At 46.7% G+C, this 18,991-nt stretch overlaps 1 protein-coding gene and 1 non-coding gene across 2 annotated transcripts in view; both read right to left on the reverse strand.

Annotated features, from left to right (window-relative positions):
• NCALD (neurocalcin delta) overlaps window positions 1-18,991 on the reverse strand; it is a 70,908-nt gene that overhangs the window by 20,628 nt on the left and 31,289 nt on the right. The gene's annotated exons all lie outside the window — the stretch shown is intronic.
• LOC114234131 (small nucleolar RNA SNORA41) lies at window positions 13,911-14,043 on the reverse strand. Its single transcript, XR_003620333.2, has one exon. It is a non-coding gene; the product is annotated as a small nucleolar RNA SNORA41 (small nucleolar RNA).

Genomic DNA, 18,991 nt, shown 5'->3' on the forward strand with positions numbered 1-18,991 from the left:
TCAAACTAAAAAGTTTTTGCACAGCAAAGGAAATCATCAATAAAATGGAAAGACAACTACTGAAAAGGAGAACATATTCACCAATGATACATCTGATAAGGAATGAAGGTCCAAAATTTATAAGAAACTCATACTATTCAACACCCAAAAAACACAAAACAATCCCATTAAAAAAATGGACAAAGGACCTGAATAGACACTTCTCCAAAGAGGACATACAGATGGCCAACAGACATACGAAAAGATGCTCGACATCACTCATCATCAGAGAAATGCACATTAAAACCACAATGAGATATCACCTCACACCTGTCAGAATGGCTATCATCAATAAATCAACAAACAAGAGTTGGCAAGGATGTGGAGAAAAGGGAACCCTCATGCACTGTTGGTTGGAATGCAGATTGGTGCAGCCACTATGGAAAAACAGTATGGAGTTTCCTCAAAAAGTTACAAGTGGAAGTGCCTTATGATCCAGCAATTCCACTGCTGAGTATATATATGTCCAAAAAATCCAAAACACCAATTCAAAAGAGTATGTGCACCCCTGTATTTATTGCAGCATCATTTACAAAAGCCAAGATATGGAAGCAACTCAAGAGCCCATCAATAGATGAGTGGATAAAAAAGTGGTAGTACATATATACAATGGAGTATTACTCAGCCAAAAAAAAGAATGAAATACCATATGATCTCACGTATATGTGGAATCTAAAGAACAAAATAAATTAACAAAATAGAAACAGACTCACAGACATAGAGAGTGGACTGATGGTTGTCAGAGGGGAGGGTAGTTGGAAGACTGGGTGAAAAGGGTGAAGGGATTAAGAAGCACAGATTCATGGTTACCAATTAGTCACAGGGTTGAAAAGTGTAGCATAGAGAACATAGTCAATAATATTGTGATAACTATATATTATGCCAGGTTAGTACAGGAAATATAATGGGGGACACTTTATAAAGTATACTAGAGGCCCGGTGCACGAATTCGTGCACAGGTGGGGTCCCTCTGGGTGGCCTGCAGGGATCGGGCCAAAACCTGCAGTCCAACACTGCCTGCAGCTCCTACCTGCCGCTCCCGCTCATCCCAGCCCCACTGTGCCTGCGGCAGGCTCACACCCAATCAGTCCCAATTGGGAGAGGCCACAGCAGCGCTCACCAGCCATGAGCCCTGCATCTGGCGCCCTCCCAAGGGGAGTGGCCTGTGGGATCAGGCTGAAACCGGCTCTCGAACATCCCCCGAGGGGTCCCGGATTGCTAGAGGGCGCAGGCCAGGCTGAGGGACCCCACCGGTGCATGATTGGGCTGGGGAGGGACCTTGGGAGGGCTCCAGGGCATGTCCAGCCCATCTCGTTCAGTCCTGATCAGCCGGACTCCAGTTGGAGTGTCTGCCCCCGCCCCCCCCCCCCCCCCGGTGGTCAGTGCACATCATAGCAAGTGATTGAGCAGCCTTAGCATATCATTAGCATATTTCGCTTTGGTTGTTCAGTTGTTTTGCCGTTTGGTCTATTTGCATATTACCCTTTTATGATATTAGGATTGTTGTCTAACCACTATCTTGTATACCTGAAACAAATACAAAATAATATTAAAAGTAAGCTATAATGGAAAAATTAAAATAAAAAACACACTAAAAAATACAAAAAGCTATCTGGTAGTTAACCTTTTGCATTCGGATGTCGAGTGTGACTCGACATGGTTAGCATTAGAATAAAGGAATCAAGAAAAAAGCAAGCGAGTGCAAAGGGTTAAGACTTGGTCTTGGGATCCCTTCTCCCGCCCCAGGTTTATTGAGACATAATTGTGTAAGTTTCAGGTATTTTTATATATATATAAAACCCTAATATGCAAATAGACTGAATGGCGGAACAACTGGTCGCTATGACATGTGCTGACCACCAGGAGGTGCATGCAGAATATGGCCGTGTCAGCAGCAGGCGGCAGAGCGCGGAACACGGAGGGCATCGGCCTCAGTGTGATGGTGGAGCAGGTGAGTAGGGAGACCAGACCAAGGTGGGGCGCCGGTCGCTGTCATCACGGTGAGCCTCTTGTGGTTACTGAAAATTCTTTGCTCTCATGTGCTGCAGTCCCCCCGGGCACTTGCACCTGCTGCCGGCGCCTGTACCTGCTGCCAGTGCCGGCCCTGCTCGCACCCGCTGCTGGTGCCAGGCGCAGTCCCTGATTGCTCGACACTGTCAGCGGGTGCAAGGGGCGGCTGCTGGCCCCGATTGGCCCTCAGGGCTTCTCCACCTCCCCCTGCTCCTGAGGGGCGATTGGGGCTGGCAGCCGCTTCTCACACCTGCTGCCAGTGACGGCCCCGCTCGCACCCAGCTCACACCCATTGCTGGCACCCGGCGCCGGTCTCGATCACTTGGCACTATCAGCAGGTGCAAGCAGTGGCTGCTGGCCTTGATCGCCCTGAGGGCTTCTCCACCTCCCCCTGCTCTCGAGGGGGTGATCAGGAGCTCACACCTGCTGATGGCGCCAGCCCTGTTCGCACCCACTGCTGGTGCCAGCCCCAATCGCTCTGCACTGTCAGCAGGTACGAGTGGGGCTGGCGCGATCAGCACGTGGGAGCAGCAGCGGCAGAAGTGGAGCTGCCGGCAGACAGGGGACCAGGGGCTGCGGTGGGAGGGGCCAGGCAGGGGCATGGAGGATGGGCCGAGACCTGCCCCTGTGCCCACCGCAGCCTCATGGCCCACAGTTCCTCTCAAGGTGCACGAATTCGTGCACTGGGCCCCTAGTCTATAATAATAAAAGCATAATATGCTAATTAGACTGGACATCCTTCCGGACCACCTTCCGGACGAAGCCAGGGCTGCGAGGGAAGCCCGGATCCCGGGTGCCAGAGGGAAGCTGGTGCCAGCAGCCGGGGGAAGGAAGGTCTACTCTTGCACAAATTTCATGCATCGGGCCTCTAATACAACATAATAACCCAATAATATGTATATATTGTGAAACGATCATCACAATAGGTTTGGTTAATGCCAACCACCACACATAGTTACAATTTTTTCCTTGTGATAGAAACTTTTAAGATCTACTCTCTTAGCAACTTTCAAGTATACAAGGCAATATTGTTAACTAGTCACCATGCATTCTATCCCAGAACTCATTAACTGGAAGCTTGCACCCTTTTACCACCTTCACCCACTGCCCCCACCTCCCACCCTTGGGGTCTCTTATATTGAATTGTCTGTGTGCCTGTCCGTTGCTCCCTCTAAAATAAATTCCTGGAGGGCAGCGTTTGCATCTCACACTGCTCAGACTTCTTTCATAATAGCCACAGTTCAGGACAGGACAAGCAACCCTTAGTAATTGCCCTGGTGACTTTGGTTTTCCGAGGTCGGCACTGGAGGCAGACCTGGCCCCTCTCCGGCTCCCAGGCCGGCTTCTCATAGGGGCAGGGTGAACAGAGCAGACAAGCATCTTATTACGCAAGAGGTGAATTTTATTATGCATAAAATTCAACTCCAACTCCACTGGAGCACAAACAGAATTCATAAAATGAAGCTTCCAATCACAATCACTTTCACTCCCCTCTCATGTTCTTTTCATTTTTTTTTTTTTCCTGAAGGAATACAAGCAAAGATAGAGAGGCTGGTTTTTATTAGAATTGTCAAACTGTCATTTAGTTGCTAAATTGGCAATTTGCCCGAGGCAAGAATTCAGAAACATGAGGTAATACATAATACATGGGTTTACAGGGCTCTGAAACATTTGCCGGAATTTACAAGCAATTCTGAGTTTTCCTTTTGAGGAGTTCTTCGGAATATAGCTCTTTGGTGTGGTGTTCCATCAAATCACCATTAATATACTTTTTTATGACGCTGTGGTTCTGTGCACATCACCGTGTGCCTGGCCTGGGGTGCGGGGGAGGGAAGTGCCGTTCCAATATTTAAATCCACTCTCTTTAAGAAATGATCTACTTCCCCAAATATATAAAACCAAACCAAACACAAGTTCCTTTCCCAATGTTTAAAAAAAGCTCTTCTCATTTATTAGCTATTTTGCACCAGAAACAAATGGCCTCAACATTTGGGCTACGTCTCCCACTGAGACTGATCTGTGTGCAGCTATTTTGGGGTAAACAGTAATTAAACCACATTTACAAGTTCATTAGCACAGAAAGGCCATCGCACAGACAAGGGAGAAGAGTGTGCGGGGAGTTCTTTGGGGAGCGGGTGTTTGCGATTTAGTCCAGAACGCGTTTCAGTAGATAACTACAAACGCTTTGCGACCCACGAAGTCTGAAGTTGCGAAAACCATCTGGACTTGATTAGTCTGAACGACAAAAACCTCAGGGGACAGGTGATAGAGTTTCATTCCCGGGGGAGGAGAGGGAAGACAGAGGCATGCCTGACAATACCTTTTTCTTTTGAAAGACAGGAATTTCTGCCGGTTTGAGTTGAAGAGGAGGGGGAAAAAATCACATCAGGGAAATGCCACATGAATTAGCAGTCAAGAGAAAAATAGTCTTCAGAGAAAAGTTGCACCTCATTACTCCATGCAGTCATTAGGATACTTATTTTGTGCCGGGAGAACATAATGGGGGAAATCTCAGGCCACTGAATAAAAATGCTTGGGTCCAAAGCCTGGCTCCGTTGTTGCCTAGACTCTTGGGTAATTCACTTAACTTCTTGGTGCACCTCAGTTTCCTCATCTTTACAATGGATCCAGTAGTATGACTTCATATCTCACTGAGGTGACGTGAGAATTAAATGAGACGGTCTTGTATGTAAAGCTCCAGCACTCAGTCAGGCCAGACACCATGCAAAATGAAAACTGCGTCTTATCCTTGACGGCCCTTCACGTAGGATTCCATTGAACCTTTCCAGCAATCCTGAGTGGGAGGCAGGAAGGCTTTCCATATTTTATAAGCAAAGAAATGAAAACTCAGAGAGGTTAAGTGACTTGTCCCAAGTCACACAGCTTGTAAATGAAAGAGCCAAATGGTAAGTTTGAGTTGTACGTGGCTGTCCACTGTTGTTGTTTTCTACCATGCCAGACGAGCTCCAGGAACAAAGGACACAGAAATTAAGACAGCAGTCCCATAAAAACATCAGAAAGAAGCAGTGAGGAGAGAGGAGACAGCTTTCTAGTGGCACTCATTTATTCCACACGTATGTGCTGAGTGTCTGCTGGCAGCGAGACACGGGTCTAGGCACTGGGGGTTCAGCAGGAAACCAACAGGCAGAAACCCTGTTCTCGTGGAGGTAGTGCAGGAGACGTACAATACATTGGATAAATAAGTGAAATGCTAGATGGAGGTGTGCCATGGAGAAAAGTGAAGAAGGAAGGGGGTCGGGGAACACCAAGGTGGGTGGATGGTTGCTGAAATCCTATATAATAAAAGGGTAATATGCAAATTGACCCTAAGGCGGAACGATCAAAAACGATCACTCAACCAGTCACTATGAGGCGCACTGACCACCTCTAGGTCTCTTCCCCTGGCCAGCAGGCTCCCATCGCCCGTTGATGAATGGGGAACTGGGGGTGGGTGGTGAGGGACCAGGGTAGTGCCAGACCAAGGTCCCCGCCCCGCCGGTCACCCCACACACAGAGGGCGGCCTGCAGTGGGGACGGGGCCGGCAAGCGGGGAGAATGGCCAACCTCTTAGTCCCTCCCCGCCATCGGCAGGCTCTGATTGCCGGATGGCGGATGGTGAATGGGGAGCCGGGGGTGGATGGTGGTGGGGGGTGGGGCCAGCTGCTGGCAGCCAGGGAAGATAGCTCTGATCGCAGGCCAGGCCTGGGGACTGTACCCATGCATGAATTCCATGCACCGGGCCTCTAGTTTTAAATAAGAAGACAGGGAAGGCCGCACTGAGAAAGTGATATTTGAAAAAGACCAAAGGAAGTGAAGGTGGTAGCCATGGAGATATCCAGGGAAAAACTATTCCAGGCAGAGAAAACAGCAAAGGAGAAGGGTCTAGAAGAGGAACATGCTTAGCATGCTGCAGGATACGGGGGAGGGGAGGGCAGGAGAAAGTGAAGGAGGTGAGATGAGAATCGATGATGTGAGACTTGGAGTGAACGGGAGGACTTGGGCTTTCACTCCGAGTGAGACGGAGTCCCTGCACGATTTTAGCAGGGAGGTGACAGGAGTGATTTATATTCTACCAGGCCCGCTCTGGCTGCGGTGCTGAGAGTAAGCTAGAGAAGGGGGAGGGCAGAGGTGGGGAGACCAGTTAGATGGCCAGTGCAGCGATCCAGGCAAGAGATGAGGGTCACTAGAGCTGGTGGTAGTGGCAGGGGAGGTGACAATTGGACAAATCTTTGAGGAGTTCACAGAATTGGATAATGTAGGGTGTGAAAAAAGAGAGCAGCCCAGCATCACTCCAAGGCGCTGCCCTAAGCAAGTATCAGGGTGAAGCTGAGACTTGCTGAAATGGGAAAGGGCAGGAGAAGCAGGGCGTGTGGGCGAGGCAGGGCATGGGTATCCGTGCTCAGTGGTGCACGTGTTAATTCTGAGATGCCTAATATACATCCCATATCATGTATGTCGTATATATAACACATACCTATTAATTTTTGCTGAATCTGTACCACCTTCAAGTGCAATGCACATCGATTCTGCTGCCATCAACATTCTGTTACTCAGTAACGCACTCTGACAAGGGTAATGTGGAACTGCCCAGCCTATTTTGGGTCACATCCAGTCTCCCAAACAATAAATCTGGGGTTAATATTGACCACAGATGAAAAAGGAAAATATACAAGCAGAGAAGACATCAAACCACCAACAGAGAACCATGACCAGGAATCTGAAATATGAAGTTAACTTGATATTTAAAAAGAAGGAAAAAAAAAAAAAAAAAAGCACAGCTCCTAAAAGTGATGCCACAGGGACAGGAAATGGCGACTGGCGGGCAGCCTGTGGAATGCGTGTGCGCCCTTCTTTGTTTTCTTGTCTCTGTGGAGAGAAAGATCGCAGCATTTCATTCCTGCAGTTCCTCGTCAGGTTCGAACAACTGCGGTAGTTAACTCCTAAGGGCCCAGCGTTAGGTTCTCCAGGGAAAAGTCCACAGCTCCTCCTGGACACCCTGGTTAGCTGCAAAGGAAAAGTCTCAGTGCCATCTGCACCGAGGTCTCCTAACATGGAATTTACAAGATGCGAGCAGCTAAAGCCAAGCTCAGCTACAACAAAGAACACGGGACCCACAGTGGTTTAAGGAAGAGATCAGGACAATCTGTAATAATAAAAGCATAATATGCTAATTAGACCGGACAGCCGAATGACCTTCTGGACATCCTTATGGACGACCTTCCAGACGAAGCCGGGGCTGCGAGGGTCGAGCCCCTGGCACACATTTTGTGCATCGGGCCTCTAGTTAAAAATGTTTGCCTCTTTGGGGCATGCAACCTTGTCCTCTAATTTTTAACCAATGGAATGTCTAAATTATGGAAACATACCTAGAAAAAGGTTCCTAAAATGTAGGGGAGAAATGATGAGTTACAGATGGATGGGAGCAAGCACTCATTTACAATGACTTGGACCTCAGGTCCTTTAACCATCTGAGTTTTACAGGTGGCTAAAATCCAGCAACTTTATTTCTACGTCATTTGTCTTTGATTCTCACTGAGGGGGGAGGGCGGGGCGGGGGAGACTGAACAAGTCTGAAGATCACACTGCTTCAGAAATTTCTCTTCAATGGACCTTGCCCCTCAGTGGAAGTTTGAAAGGAGGCCATATATATAAACTGACATGTTTATATATAATGGGCAAATTAAGACATAAAACACGGTGGTGCCTGAAGGGAAAAATTAAAATATTAAAGAGGGACAAGTGAAGTTATATAACAATCCCTAGCTGAATTTTATCTTGACCAAAACATCTGGTATAAGAACAAATGTTATAAAGAAACCAGACCTATTTCCTACAACCTCAACTGGATCACAAAATGGCTGTGCTGGGACTGCCAGAGGTTTGTCATGAAGCCACTGCTTGTAGGGAGGCCTTCTTCCCAATGAGAACGGGCACAGGGACCTGCATTTCCAGAGTGAGTGGCACACATGTGACTCTAGGTCACACACCTGGCAGAGGTGACAGAGTTTGAGATGACAACTGAACTGGTACAAAATACATGGTGAGCAGGAGGCTCAGAAGAAACAAGTCCTTCTGCCTTCCGCGTGCTGAGCTAAAGCCCAGGAAATCCACCTGCTCTTCACAGGTGAGCAGGGCTCTCCTGAAATACCTGGGGCCTTGTCTACAGAGCCTTCATTTCAGCATGCAAGGGGCCTGGTCTTGGTAGGCTTTCCAAGTTTTATTTCTCATAAAAATAAAATGAAACTACATAACTGCCAATAGAACATATATTTCTGTTAAGAATCTGAACAGAATATTATCTAACAACAACCCGTTGCCTCTCCCTCAAAATAGAAATATCATTTTTGGTTTGTTGATTACCAAAGCATTACATCATTATTGTAAAAAAATGTAAGTAAAAAGAGGAAGTGGAAATTAGAACATGAACACCCTTGCTCTGACCCAACAGCACTCCATAGAAGATAAGCACTATTAATAGTTTTCTTTGTCTATATCTTTTTAGATATCTAAATGCAGAGATATGAAATTTGTTCACTCTGACCATAAATGGGATCATACTATACTATTTTGTAATCTTCATTTCACTTGAAAGTATATTGTGGGTGTTATACATATGGATGTGTCCCATCATTTTAAATTGCAGAATTTTCATTGATTCAACAAACAGTATTGAGTACTGATGCAGTGCCAAGCCTTGCATCAGGTAGGTAGCTGGTAACATGAGGCTTACAGCCCTGTCATAGTCCATTGCTTGAAATGTACTTAATGACTCTCCCTTGATAGACACTAGGTTGCTTCCACTTTTCTTTTGTTCCCTTGGCATTCACGTCAATCCTGGCTCCCAGATTCTTTGTGGAATATTTATAGCAAAGAGATTCTTGTTATGGTCTCCAGACCCTCCCTTATAAATTCTCCAAAAAGCCATTTTCCTCTTGAGCCTTTACATACTAACCATGTATTTTGCAAGAGTTTGCACACCAGCTAAGATTAGCATTGAATTGGAATTGAAATTGGATTTGGAATTCCACCCCATCCCCCCTGGTCTGCCTGTGTCACAGGCATACACCTGAAAGCTTGCCCTTCGCTCCCTCTAGCACCTAGGAGGGCACACACACCTTGCTCTTTTACGAGGGCACTATTGTCAGCACATAAATGCCCCCCTCCCTTCTCAGCCTCTCCTCCTCCTGAATTTTCATGCCCACATCTTTCCCTGTGACTTCAAGTCTGGCTGATGGCTAACTCCCCCACCAAATCCTCCCACAGTGCCAGCAACTGGAGGTGAATTTATATCGCATGCTCACACTGCCCCTAAGTGAACACACAGGGCCATACCAAATGGCTACCTTCCAGATCTGCAGAAACGACAAAGCGGTCCCAAAGGAAGAAACCACTGGAGTGTCTCAAGTCAGGGGCTTCAGATGAGGTGCACATGTCCCCTCGCTATCAGACCACCTGGCCATCAGACCACTGCACACGCACTTGTCTCGGCCTCGGGGACAGATGCCAGGTCAGTGCTGGCTGCAGGGAGGGAAAGACTGGGGGGCTCTGGGGCTAAGACCCTACCTAAGTTGGCGGACTCCTGTGAAAATCCAATTGCAGTATGTGTCTGTTTAGCTAAAGCAGGCGTCTTCAAACTACGGCCCGCGGGCCACATGTGGGTGTTTTTGTCATTTTGGTTTTTTACTTCAATGCATAGTGTGCATAGGAATTTGTTCATAGTTTTTTTTTAAACTATAGTCTGGCCCTCCAACAGTCTGAGGGACAGTGAACTGGCCCCCTGTTTAAAAAGTTTGAGGACTCCTGATCTAAAGATACTAAATATTCTCTTATTGAAAAGACAGGAATTATCACTTTGGGTTATGATAAAACCATAAAGCAGAACAGTGAGCTGTCACAGACTGAGAAGGACAAATAGATCAGCTATGGGCATCCAGGCCTCATCACTGAACTAGCAGCCAGAGGTACATGAGCAGCTCATGTCCCCGTTTTTAGACATCCTCTAGGGGCCACAAATGCATTCAGTTAATTGATCCAAGCCCCTCCACACAGTCTAAGAATAGGTCATCATTTTTTTTATTTATTCAGAAAACATGTGTTTAACATCTACTGCTTCCTGGTTTGGAATGAATATGCTTATAAAAATAGTCTCCTACACAGGACAGGGGGAGAAGGGAATCTGGGTTCTGGTGGCAGCTCAGAGCATTTTCAATGATATGTTATTCTCATGATTTCACTGTACAGTTGGAAGAGGGATATTATATCTTTGTTTTATTCCAAGGATGAGGCGCTTAGAGAAGCTGACGGCCATGACAAAGCCACGTCACTTGTGGTTCCAGGGGAGCAGGATGGGGTCACCCTCCCCACTCCCACACCCTCCTTATCTTTGGCTCAGTCACTTTAGGAGTTCGAATGGCTGCTCCTGTGGGAATGTACTGAGCGATCACTCCCTATCCTGGCCCATGTGGCTGAAATATTCATGTTTGTTCATCAACTGTGCGTACAGTGAGAAGTCCACTAATTGGCGAACAAGAAGAGACTATAACTAAAGTTATTTCTTTTAACCTCTTGCACCTTTTGTGTCCTCCAGGGAAAGATTGTGGAGAGAGAACTGGTCTTGGTAGCAGAAGAACTAAGTTGAAGTTCTTATTATAGAACCGTGTTATGTGACCTTGGGAATGTCATTTGACTTCTCTGTCAGTCTCATTCTTCCACAGGAACATCGGCATAATAACACCTCTCTCATAGGGCTGTCTGAAGGACTAATTGGGAAAAAGGGATCCCAGTGAATGGGAAGAGTTCAATATTGTGTCTGGCATCTAGCAGGTGCTCAATAAATATCGACTGTCAATCTGAACGAGATAGGGTTTAGTTTAGTGGGTTGCTTACAAGATGAGCCTTGAAGATTTGGGAGAACTCTCCCCCTTGCTTTAATGGAGAATTAGAAAGAACAAGAGCAAGAAAGTGACAGAGAAAGGGAGGGAGGGAGGGAGGGAAGGAAGGAGGGAGGGACTGTTAGCTTCCAGCCTTACTGCCTTCTTGGGGTCACCTGCCAGATGCGAAAGCATTTGTGTGTTTGCACCCAGAAAGGACTCCTGCCAGACCCCTGGCTGAGTTTTCCCTGCACGGAAGTCATTACTCTAACCTGAAATTAAGCAAATCTGTTCCATTAGAGAAGCCGCTGATGGAGAGTAGGATATTGTGTTTTTTCTCTGGTCTCCTCTCCTGAGGCTGGGTTGGAGGTGGGGGTGGGGGCTACATGGGGCTGGGCAGAATGAGGGCAGAATCAGAGCAGTCTCAAAGAAACCCCATGACCAATGAGCCTTCCAGCCCTGGGAAGGAGGGCTTGTAACCCATTCCCAGGGTCTGGCAGGACAGAATGGTATGTTCGGAACAAACTGGATGCCATCAACAGACGTGGGATATCAATAATTAACTGAACCCTTCCTTACTTGGGGGAAGAATGGTTCTTAGTTGTTTTATTGTTTGTTTGTTGTTAACCAGCTTTTCATAAAAAGGTCAGAGGTGAAAAAAGGAGTGAACTTTATGAAAAAGAAAAACAAAATTCCACTTATTAGTAGGGAAAAAAGACAAAAACAACCATAGGAAAATCCTTGTCTCTCAACTCTATTTCTAATTACTGCCACCATTCCTTATTCTAGGCCTTCATGATCTCCCACCTACACTCAGAAATATTAGCTGCTCTCCAGGCTTAAGACTCTCTATCTGATCATGCCATGCTATTTCTCAGAGAACTTCCATGTTCCCTGCTGATGGCAGATTAAAGGTTAAACCTTATAGCCTGGTAGTCAGTGCCCTTCAAGGTCATGCCCCAGACTCATCAAAATCACCAAATTCCTTACGCTATCCTGAACTTGCACAACCACTTTTAAGATGTATTTATTTTTTATTTTTAGAGAGAGAGGAAGGGAGAGGAAGAAAGAGAAACAAGGATCTGAGAACGAAACATCGATCAGCTGCCTCCCACGTCCTCCTACTGGGAATCCAGCCTGAAACCTGATACCTGGGCACGGGCACTGGCCAGGAATCAAACCGGCAACTCTTTGGTGCAGGGGAGGATGCTCAACCAACTGAGCCACACCAGCCAGGGCTGCACAAGCACTTTCATTGTCACCCCAATCCTCACAATGGTCTAGTGAAGAAGCTCATGAGAGAGAAACATAAAACCCGTTGTAAACGTGGAAGTGGTTCCCAATAGTCAGCATTAGAACTATGCCTGTCTCCTCTTTCTGCTGAAATCTTACTTGCTGTTCAGGTGGAGGTTATTACTTCCTCCATCCCTCTGTCCTTCCTTTTCCAAGTGACCAGTAAGCATCTCTCCGGAGTTTTGTTGCTGCTTCTCTCTCCTGCTCAGAGAAGGACGCCGGCATGAGGCAGATGCTTAAGAAACCATGGCTCCCTTCCGTTGAGCCTGTTTCCTAAGGACCATAGAGGGTGAGACATTGCTGTGTCACTTTCCAGAATTCCATTAAGCAGAGGGTAGCTAGAACCCTGATACCTATTGGTGTTAGTTGGCAATGGTTCAGTTGGTAGTAACCGAAGTTCATGTCTGTGGACTTCTAAGTGAGTTTTCCTTCTACTAACAATATCTAGGGAACTGAGACTTTTCTTTTGTCTAGGGTCAAAGGTTACCAGTAATGGTATTAGTATTGGTTTTCTCCTTAGATTGTTTTTCCTAGGAAACTGAAAGTAGCCTCAGGGTTTTTGTTTGTTTGTCTGTTTTGTTTTATGGTGGTATAGTCAGTATCAGCTGGCGAAGAAAAAGAAAAAAGTCCCCCAGAAGACAGACCTAGATTAGAACCCCATCTCTGCCGTGCCAGCTGGATACCCCTCAACAGCACCTCTTCCTAAAACAAAACAAAAAATGTAACTTGGAACTAGAGCATTTTAGACATTTCCATTTCCAAGGAGAATCCTGGCTTTACAGTGTGTGGTTTTCATAGTCAAGGAAATAGCCCCAAAGTGGTAGAGAAGTCTCCATCCCTAGCAAGACAGATGCAGCCTGCAGAACTTTTTAAAAAAAGTTTCTCCCTACCTATCAAGTTTTAAAAATCTCAGGATTGGAGTTTCAGGCGGGGTAGGGACCCTGTCTCACCTCTGGCTTATCTACCCCCTGCCTTCACTGTCAAGATTAAGCTTAGTCGGGAAATAACCCGTGAGAATGTCTACAAACCATGTGTTCCCCCTGCAGTAGCAGGACACGGCAGCGCTGCCTGGCCCTGGGGACCGCTCGGCACACGCAGAAGATGACACTATCTCGGCAGCACCCTGGGGTGCGTGGTGAGAGTGCTCAAGGCTCTAGGAGGCCTGAGTGGTCCTGTCACCGGGAAGGCCAAGGGGTCGATACCACCCCATTCACAACTCACCGACAGACCCCGCACCTGGGCTGAGGAATCTGACTTAAATGAGCAAAATAAAACTTAGCAATTGTAGAAAAGAGAAAACCTCACCACTCTAGTATGAATGCCACACCACTGATTCAGAATCACTCAACTGCTCTGCTTTTGATGATCTCCACTCACCCTTTTACCTGCTCATCTCTCACGGCATGAAATGCACACGAATCCGACTTGTGATGCTCACCCATCGTCCTGCTCTAGCAAACACAGTTTCAATTATGTAGAAATAAGCTTTGAGACTTGGTCACTGAAATGCAGGGTAAAAAAATCAGTCAACAAAATATTTTCTTTTCGTCTCACAGCCTCACTGATACACAGTCAAATTTTCTTTCAACATACAAAATCAGATACGCTGACCGAGGGCATACAGCCCAGCTGTCGTTCTAATTATCATCCTTTCTCGATAGGACTCAGTTAAACATCTTTTTGGGGGAAGATTTTTTCTTGTGTTTGTCACACAGATACCCACTCTCTGTTCTGCAGAGACAGAGGTGTGCAATTGTGTAACAATTTCTTTCCCACAGAGGAATGCCACCACCGCCGCCGTGAGAACAGCTGCAGACCAGTTGCTGTGGAAGTGGGGAGGGAAGATTTCATTACCACGTGACATCACGTGGGAGTTAGTGCTGTGGTCGGCAAACTGCGGCTCGCGAGCCACATGCGGCTCTTTGGCCCCTTGAGTGTGGCTCTTTCACAAAATACCACGGCCTGGGCGAGTCTATTTCGAAGAAGTGGTGTTAGAAGAAGTTTAAGTTTAAAGCATTTGGCTCTCAAAAGACATTTCAATCGTCGTACTGTTGATATTTGGCTCTGTTGACTAACGAGTTTGCCGACCACTGAGTGAGTAGGTGCTGCTTCCACAGGTCTGATCCCTCCCCGCTACTTGGCATTTTCACAATCACCTGCTACTTGATGTCTCCAACCCATCAGGGCCTCTCTGTGCCCAGGCCCAGTGATCACTCCAACTTCATTACTGGTCACACGCCAGCAATGTGCCAAAATGTTCTCCATACGCTAGCTCACTTCATTCCTGTAGCAACCCTACGAGGGAAGTACAATTCACCCAGTTTGCAGATGAGGGCACTGAGGTGTAGGGAGATGAGGTAATTTCTCTGAGATCAGACAGACAGTCCATGGAGGAGCCATATTTGAATCCAGCTGCACCAGACTCCAAGGACCTGCTATCATCCCGAAGCTCAGTATCATGTAAGGAAAGGGGGCTGAAAATGAAGACCCACTAGTCTAACACTTCACAGTTTTACAAGCACGTTCACACCCATGACCTTACTTAACGTTCCACAGTAACTCTGCGAACGAGTTATCCCCACTTTACAGTAAGGAAATTAAGGTTCCGAGAGCAAACAGTTCAGAGAAACTCCAGGTCTCTGATGTAAAGATGAAATTCAGAAGCACCGACATGCAATGAGGCTGCACAATAAGAAATGAACATGGACTTTGAGGTCAAAGGCTTGAATTTGAGTCCCTGTTCTGTCACTTACTAGTTAAATGACCCTGAGCAAGTCATTTCACCTGTCCTGCCTCAGTTTTGCATGTGTAAAATGGGCATGCCAATCATACCTTAAAAGGCATGGATCCATTTAGGCTGTTTCCAAACCTTAGCTATGGTAAATTGTGCTGCTATGAACATAGGGATGCATATATCCTTTCTGATGGGTGTTTCTGTTTTCTTGGGATATATCCCTAGAAGTGGGATTACTGGGTCAAATGGCAGTTCCGTTTTTAGTTTTTTTGAAAAAATGCCATACTGTTTTCTACAGTGGCTGCACCAGTCTGCAGGGTGGATTAGAAAACTGTGGTACATCTACACAATGGAACACTATGCTGCTGTAAAAAAGAAGGGATTTTTACCATTTGCAACAGCATGGATGGAACTGGAGAGCACTATGCTAAGTGAAATAAGCCAGTTGGATAAAGATAAATATCACATGATCTCACTGATTTATGGAATATAATGAACATCATAAACTGATGAACAGAAATACAGAGACAAAGAAGCATCGAACAGACAGCCAAACTACAGAAGGAAGGAAGGGGAGGGTTGGGGGAGGGGATAAGAGATCAACCAAAGGACTTGTATGCATGCATATAAGGATAATCAATGGACATAGACACTAGGGGTGGGAGGGTGAGGGCATGTGCTGGGAGGTAGGGGAGGTCAATGGGGGAAAAGGAGACATATGTACTACTCTTTGTAATACTTTAAACAATAAAAAAAAAGGTACAGATCCAATTAGGTACTGTGTGAGAAAGCACTGTGTAAATTACCCAGTGCAATACAATTACAGGTTTTTGCTATCTGAAAACAGTGTATTCCCATGAAGCCTTTCATAAGCTGAAATGAGGTAAAGCAAAGAAGCACCTGCCATTAATTTGCACAGAAACATTTTTAAGCATTCCCAGACTGCCCCCCCAAAATAACCTACAAAATCGTGCCAAATCACACACGAAACACACAATAACACCAGCAGGTAGTCAGCACAGAGCCGCTCTCCCGCTCGGGTGCTCGCGGCCTGTGGAACGGCTCAGTGCAAAGCAAACGCTGGACAACCTCCCAGCGCTTGCCTCTTTTTGGTCACCAGCGGCAGCATCTTCTCAGCTGTGGGGTCGGGTTTACCTCTTGGTGCTTTTACGATCCCTTTAGAAAAATGCCAAAGCCACTGCTTTGCTCTCTAACACTTATTTCTACCCAGGCTTTGAAGATCGATTAGAAAGAAGCCCTTGAAATAATGACAATATTCTGGAATTAAGGTCATTATTCTTTTCTTTCTTTTTTTTTGAAACAATTTTCATATGATAATCACTTCCTTTGTTTCTAAATTCAGCCTCATAAAAGGCTCTGCAGAACAGATGCCTCCACGCTCAGGAATGATCACAAAAGACGCAAAGCATCACTACTGGAACTCACCTGGCACAGAATCCCCACTCCACCCGCCGGGCAGAATTAGAAAGAGGGCTGACGGGCAAGGGAGCTGAGGCCCGTGGAACTGTTTCTGGCACCAAGTCTGACAACAGCAATGTTACAGAATGGCCCTTAGATCACAGGCGATGGTGTCCAACAGTTCTGGGTCTAAATCCCGCTCCGCCACTCACGTGTATGCAGGCTACTCACGTACCCTCTCAGAGCATCGGTATTGTCACCTGCAAAACAGGGACACTAGTGTGTGGGATAGGTGGTTGTCAGAGAGAAACATACATGAGACTCCTGTACATGTACACAGGAAGGAGGACAGTTTGCCCTGCCCTCTGTCTGTATTCAGAAGCACTGTTGTCACCAGGTGAGTTTGCAGACTCATGTGCCAAAGCAAAGATTACACTTTGTTCAAGTCCAATACATTCCCTCTGCCTCTTGCTTTCACCTGGCTCCAGACATAAGCAGAAATCTCTGGCACTTTCTCTCTCATCCCTTCTGTATATGTATATGTATATGTATATGTATATGTATATGTATATATACTAGTGGCCCAGTGCACGAAATTCGTGCACATTAAAAGGGAATTAGAGCCCTGACTGGTTTGGCTCAGTGGATGGAGCATCGGCCTGCGGACTGAAGGGTCGCAGGTTCGATTCCGGTCAAGGGCGTGTGCCTTGGTTGCGGGCACATCCCCAGTGGGGAGTGTGCAGGAGGCAGCTGACCGATGTTTCTCTCTCATCGATGTTTCTAGCTCTCTATCCCTTTCCCTTCCTCTCTGTAAAAAAATCAATAAAGTATGTTTTAAATAAATAAATAAATAAATAAATAAAAGGGAATTAGAGGAAATATTTTAATATTGCCATTTTCCCTTTCTCTATAATAGAAGTGTCAGAGATGAAAGAAAATTAGTAAAATGCATGTGAAACTCTCCCTCCTGTCAGAGTCTGCGGCATGCCGTGGGACCCAGAGTCAAGTCCCCACCCACCCGCGCCTCGAAATCGCGAGACCCAGACCCGGCCGGCCCCACGCCATCAAGCCTCGCAGGGCAGAGGGTGCAGCCTTAGGTCCCCTGTCAAGCCCTGTTGGACAAGGGGTGCAGCCTCAGGTCCTCCGGCCTGGCCTCAGGTCCCCTGGCCCCGGTGTGAGGGTGCAAGGGCTCGAGGGCGTGATGACCATTTGCATATTAGCTCTTTATTATATAGGAATTATATAGGATATAGTACCGTGGCTCTGTCCCTCACAGCTTAGCAGCTAAGTGGTGGAAGCACTGAGATTTGAGTTGAGGATGGAGGAAGCCTCACCTGGGCCAGAAGCCTAACCCATTCCCTCCAACCAATCAGGTCAAACCTGGATGCCTGGCTAATGACAGGAGGCACTTGCATGTCCAAGGTCTGTGTATTTATAGCTCCCAAAGCAACCCCATGGGGAGGAGAACGGGTTGGAGGAACAGGATTTGGATAGTTCCAGGTCTTTGGCTGCAACACCCACTAACACCACCTCACGGAATAAAACGGTAGCCAGCACACGCCGAAAGAAGCCTCATTCTCCTAAGCAAAGACTATACGCAATCCTCCTCTAAGTCACTTCAATTCTAACGACAGGGTCACTTCTACTCTCCATTTTTTTTTTGTTTTGTTTTGTTAATCCTCACCTGAGGATATTTTCCCATTGAATTTTAGGGAGAGTGGAAGAGAAAGGGAAAGACAGAAACATTGATGTGAGAGAAGCACATCAATTGGTTGCCTCCTGCACATGCCCCGACCAGGGCCCAGGCCAAGGAGGAGCCTGCAACCAAGGTACATGCCCTTGACTGAAATCGAACCCAGGATTCTTTGGTCCACAGGCTGATGCTCTATCCACTGAGCCAAACCAGCGAGGGCTCCACTCTCCTTTTAAAAATTCCCTTTCCTGCTCTAGCAACCAGACAGCACGTGGCTGGAGCTTTCTGTCAGACCCTCCGAAGCCCTCCCTGCCGAGGACAGGGTGGTGGGCCATGAGCACCCCTGCATCGCAGCTTTGCTGGGCGAAGAGGCAGGTGCCCCTCCAGCCAGGTGTTTGCAGTTGGCCCTGGGAGTTATGAATTATAAGGTCTCCACTCGATGGCATCCTTCCACACAGCAGGCTCTCTTTCAGCAGGGAAGTCAGGCTTTTTTTAGGGTGATAACATCTGGGTTTCTTTTCTATTCATCAGACATAGATCCAAATGTAGCAATGACCAGCGTGTCATTACATACTAGTATTTTCATGCTCTATTGAAAACCACACACAACCCAAAACAATGCAAATGTCCTGCAACAGATCAATGGGTAAGCAAAATGGTCTATAGTTTGTTATGTACATTTTACCATAATTTTTTTAAAAAGAGAGAAAGGACTACCCAGCCGTCCGGGGATAAGGACTCCATGAATAGAGAGGGTCCCCGAATTCCACCCGGCTTCCGGCTTCCACATGTCACGGGGGCAGAGCTTTTCTGAGTGAGGAAAGATCAAAGCCGAAGGAAACAATGCTCTTCCCCAGACCTGGCAAAGAGCCTTACAGAGCAGCCCCACCGACAAAATAATGGACTCCATGCTTGTTTCTGTTCATTGAGGGG

This window comes from Eptesicus fuscus, chromosome 19 (assembly GCF_027574615.1).
Source record: "Eptesicus fuscus isolate TK198812 chromosome 19, DD_ASM_mEF_20220401, whole genome shotgun sequence".
Classification (NCBI taxonomy): Eukaryota; Metazoa; Chordata; class Mammalia; order Chiroptera; family Vespertilionidae; genus Eptesicus; species Eptesicus fuscus.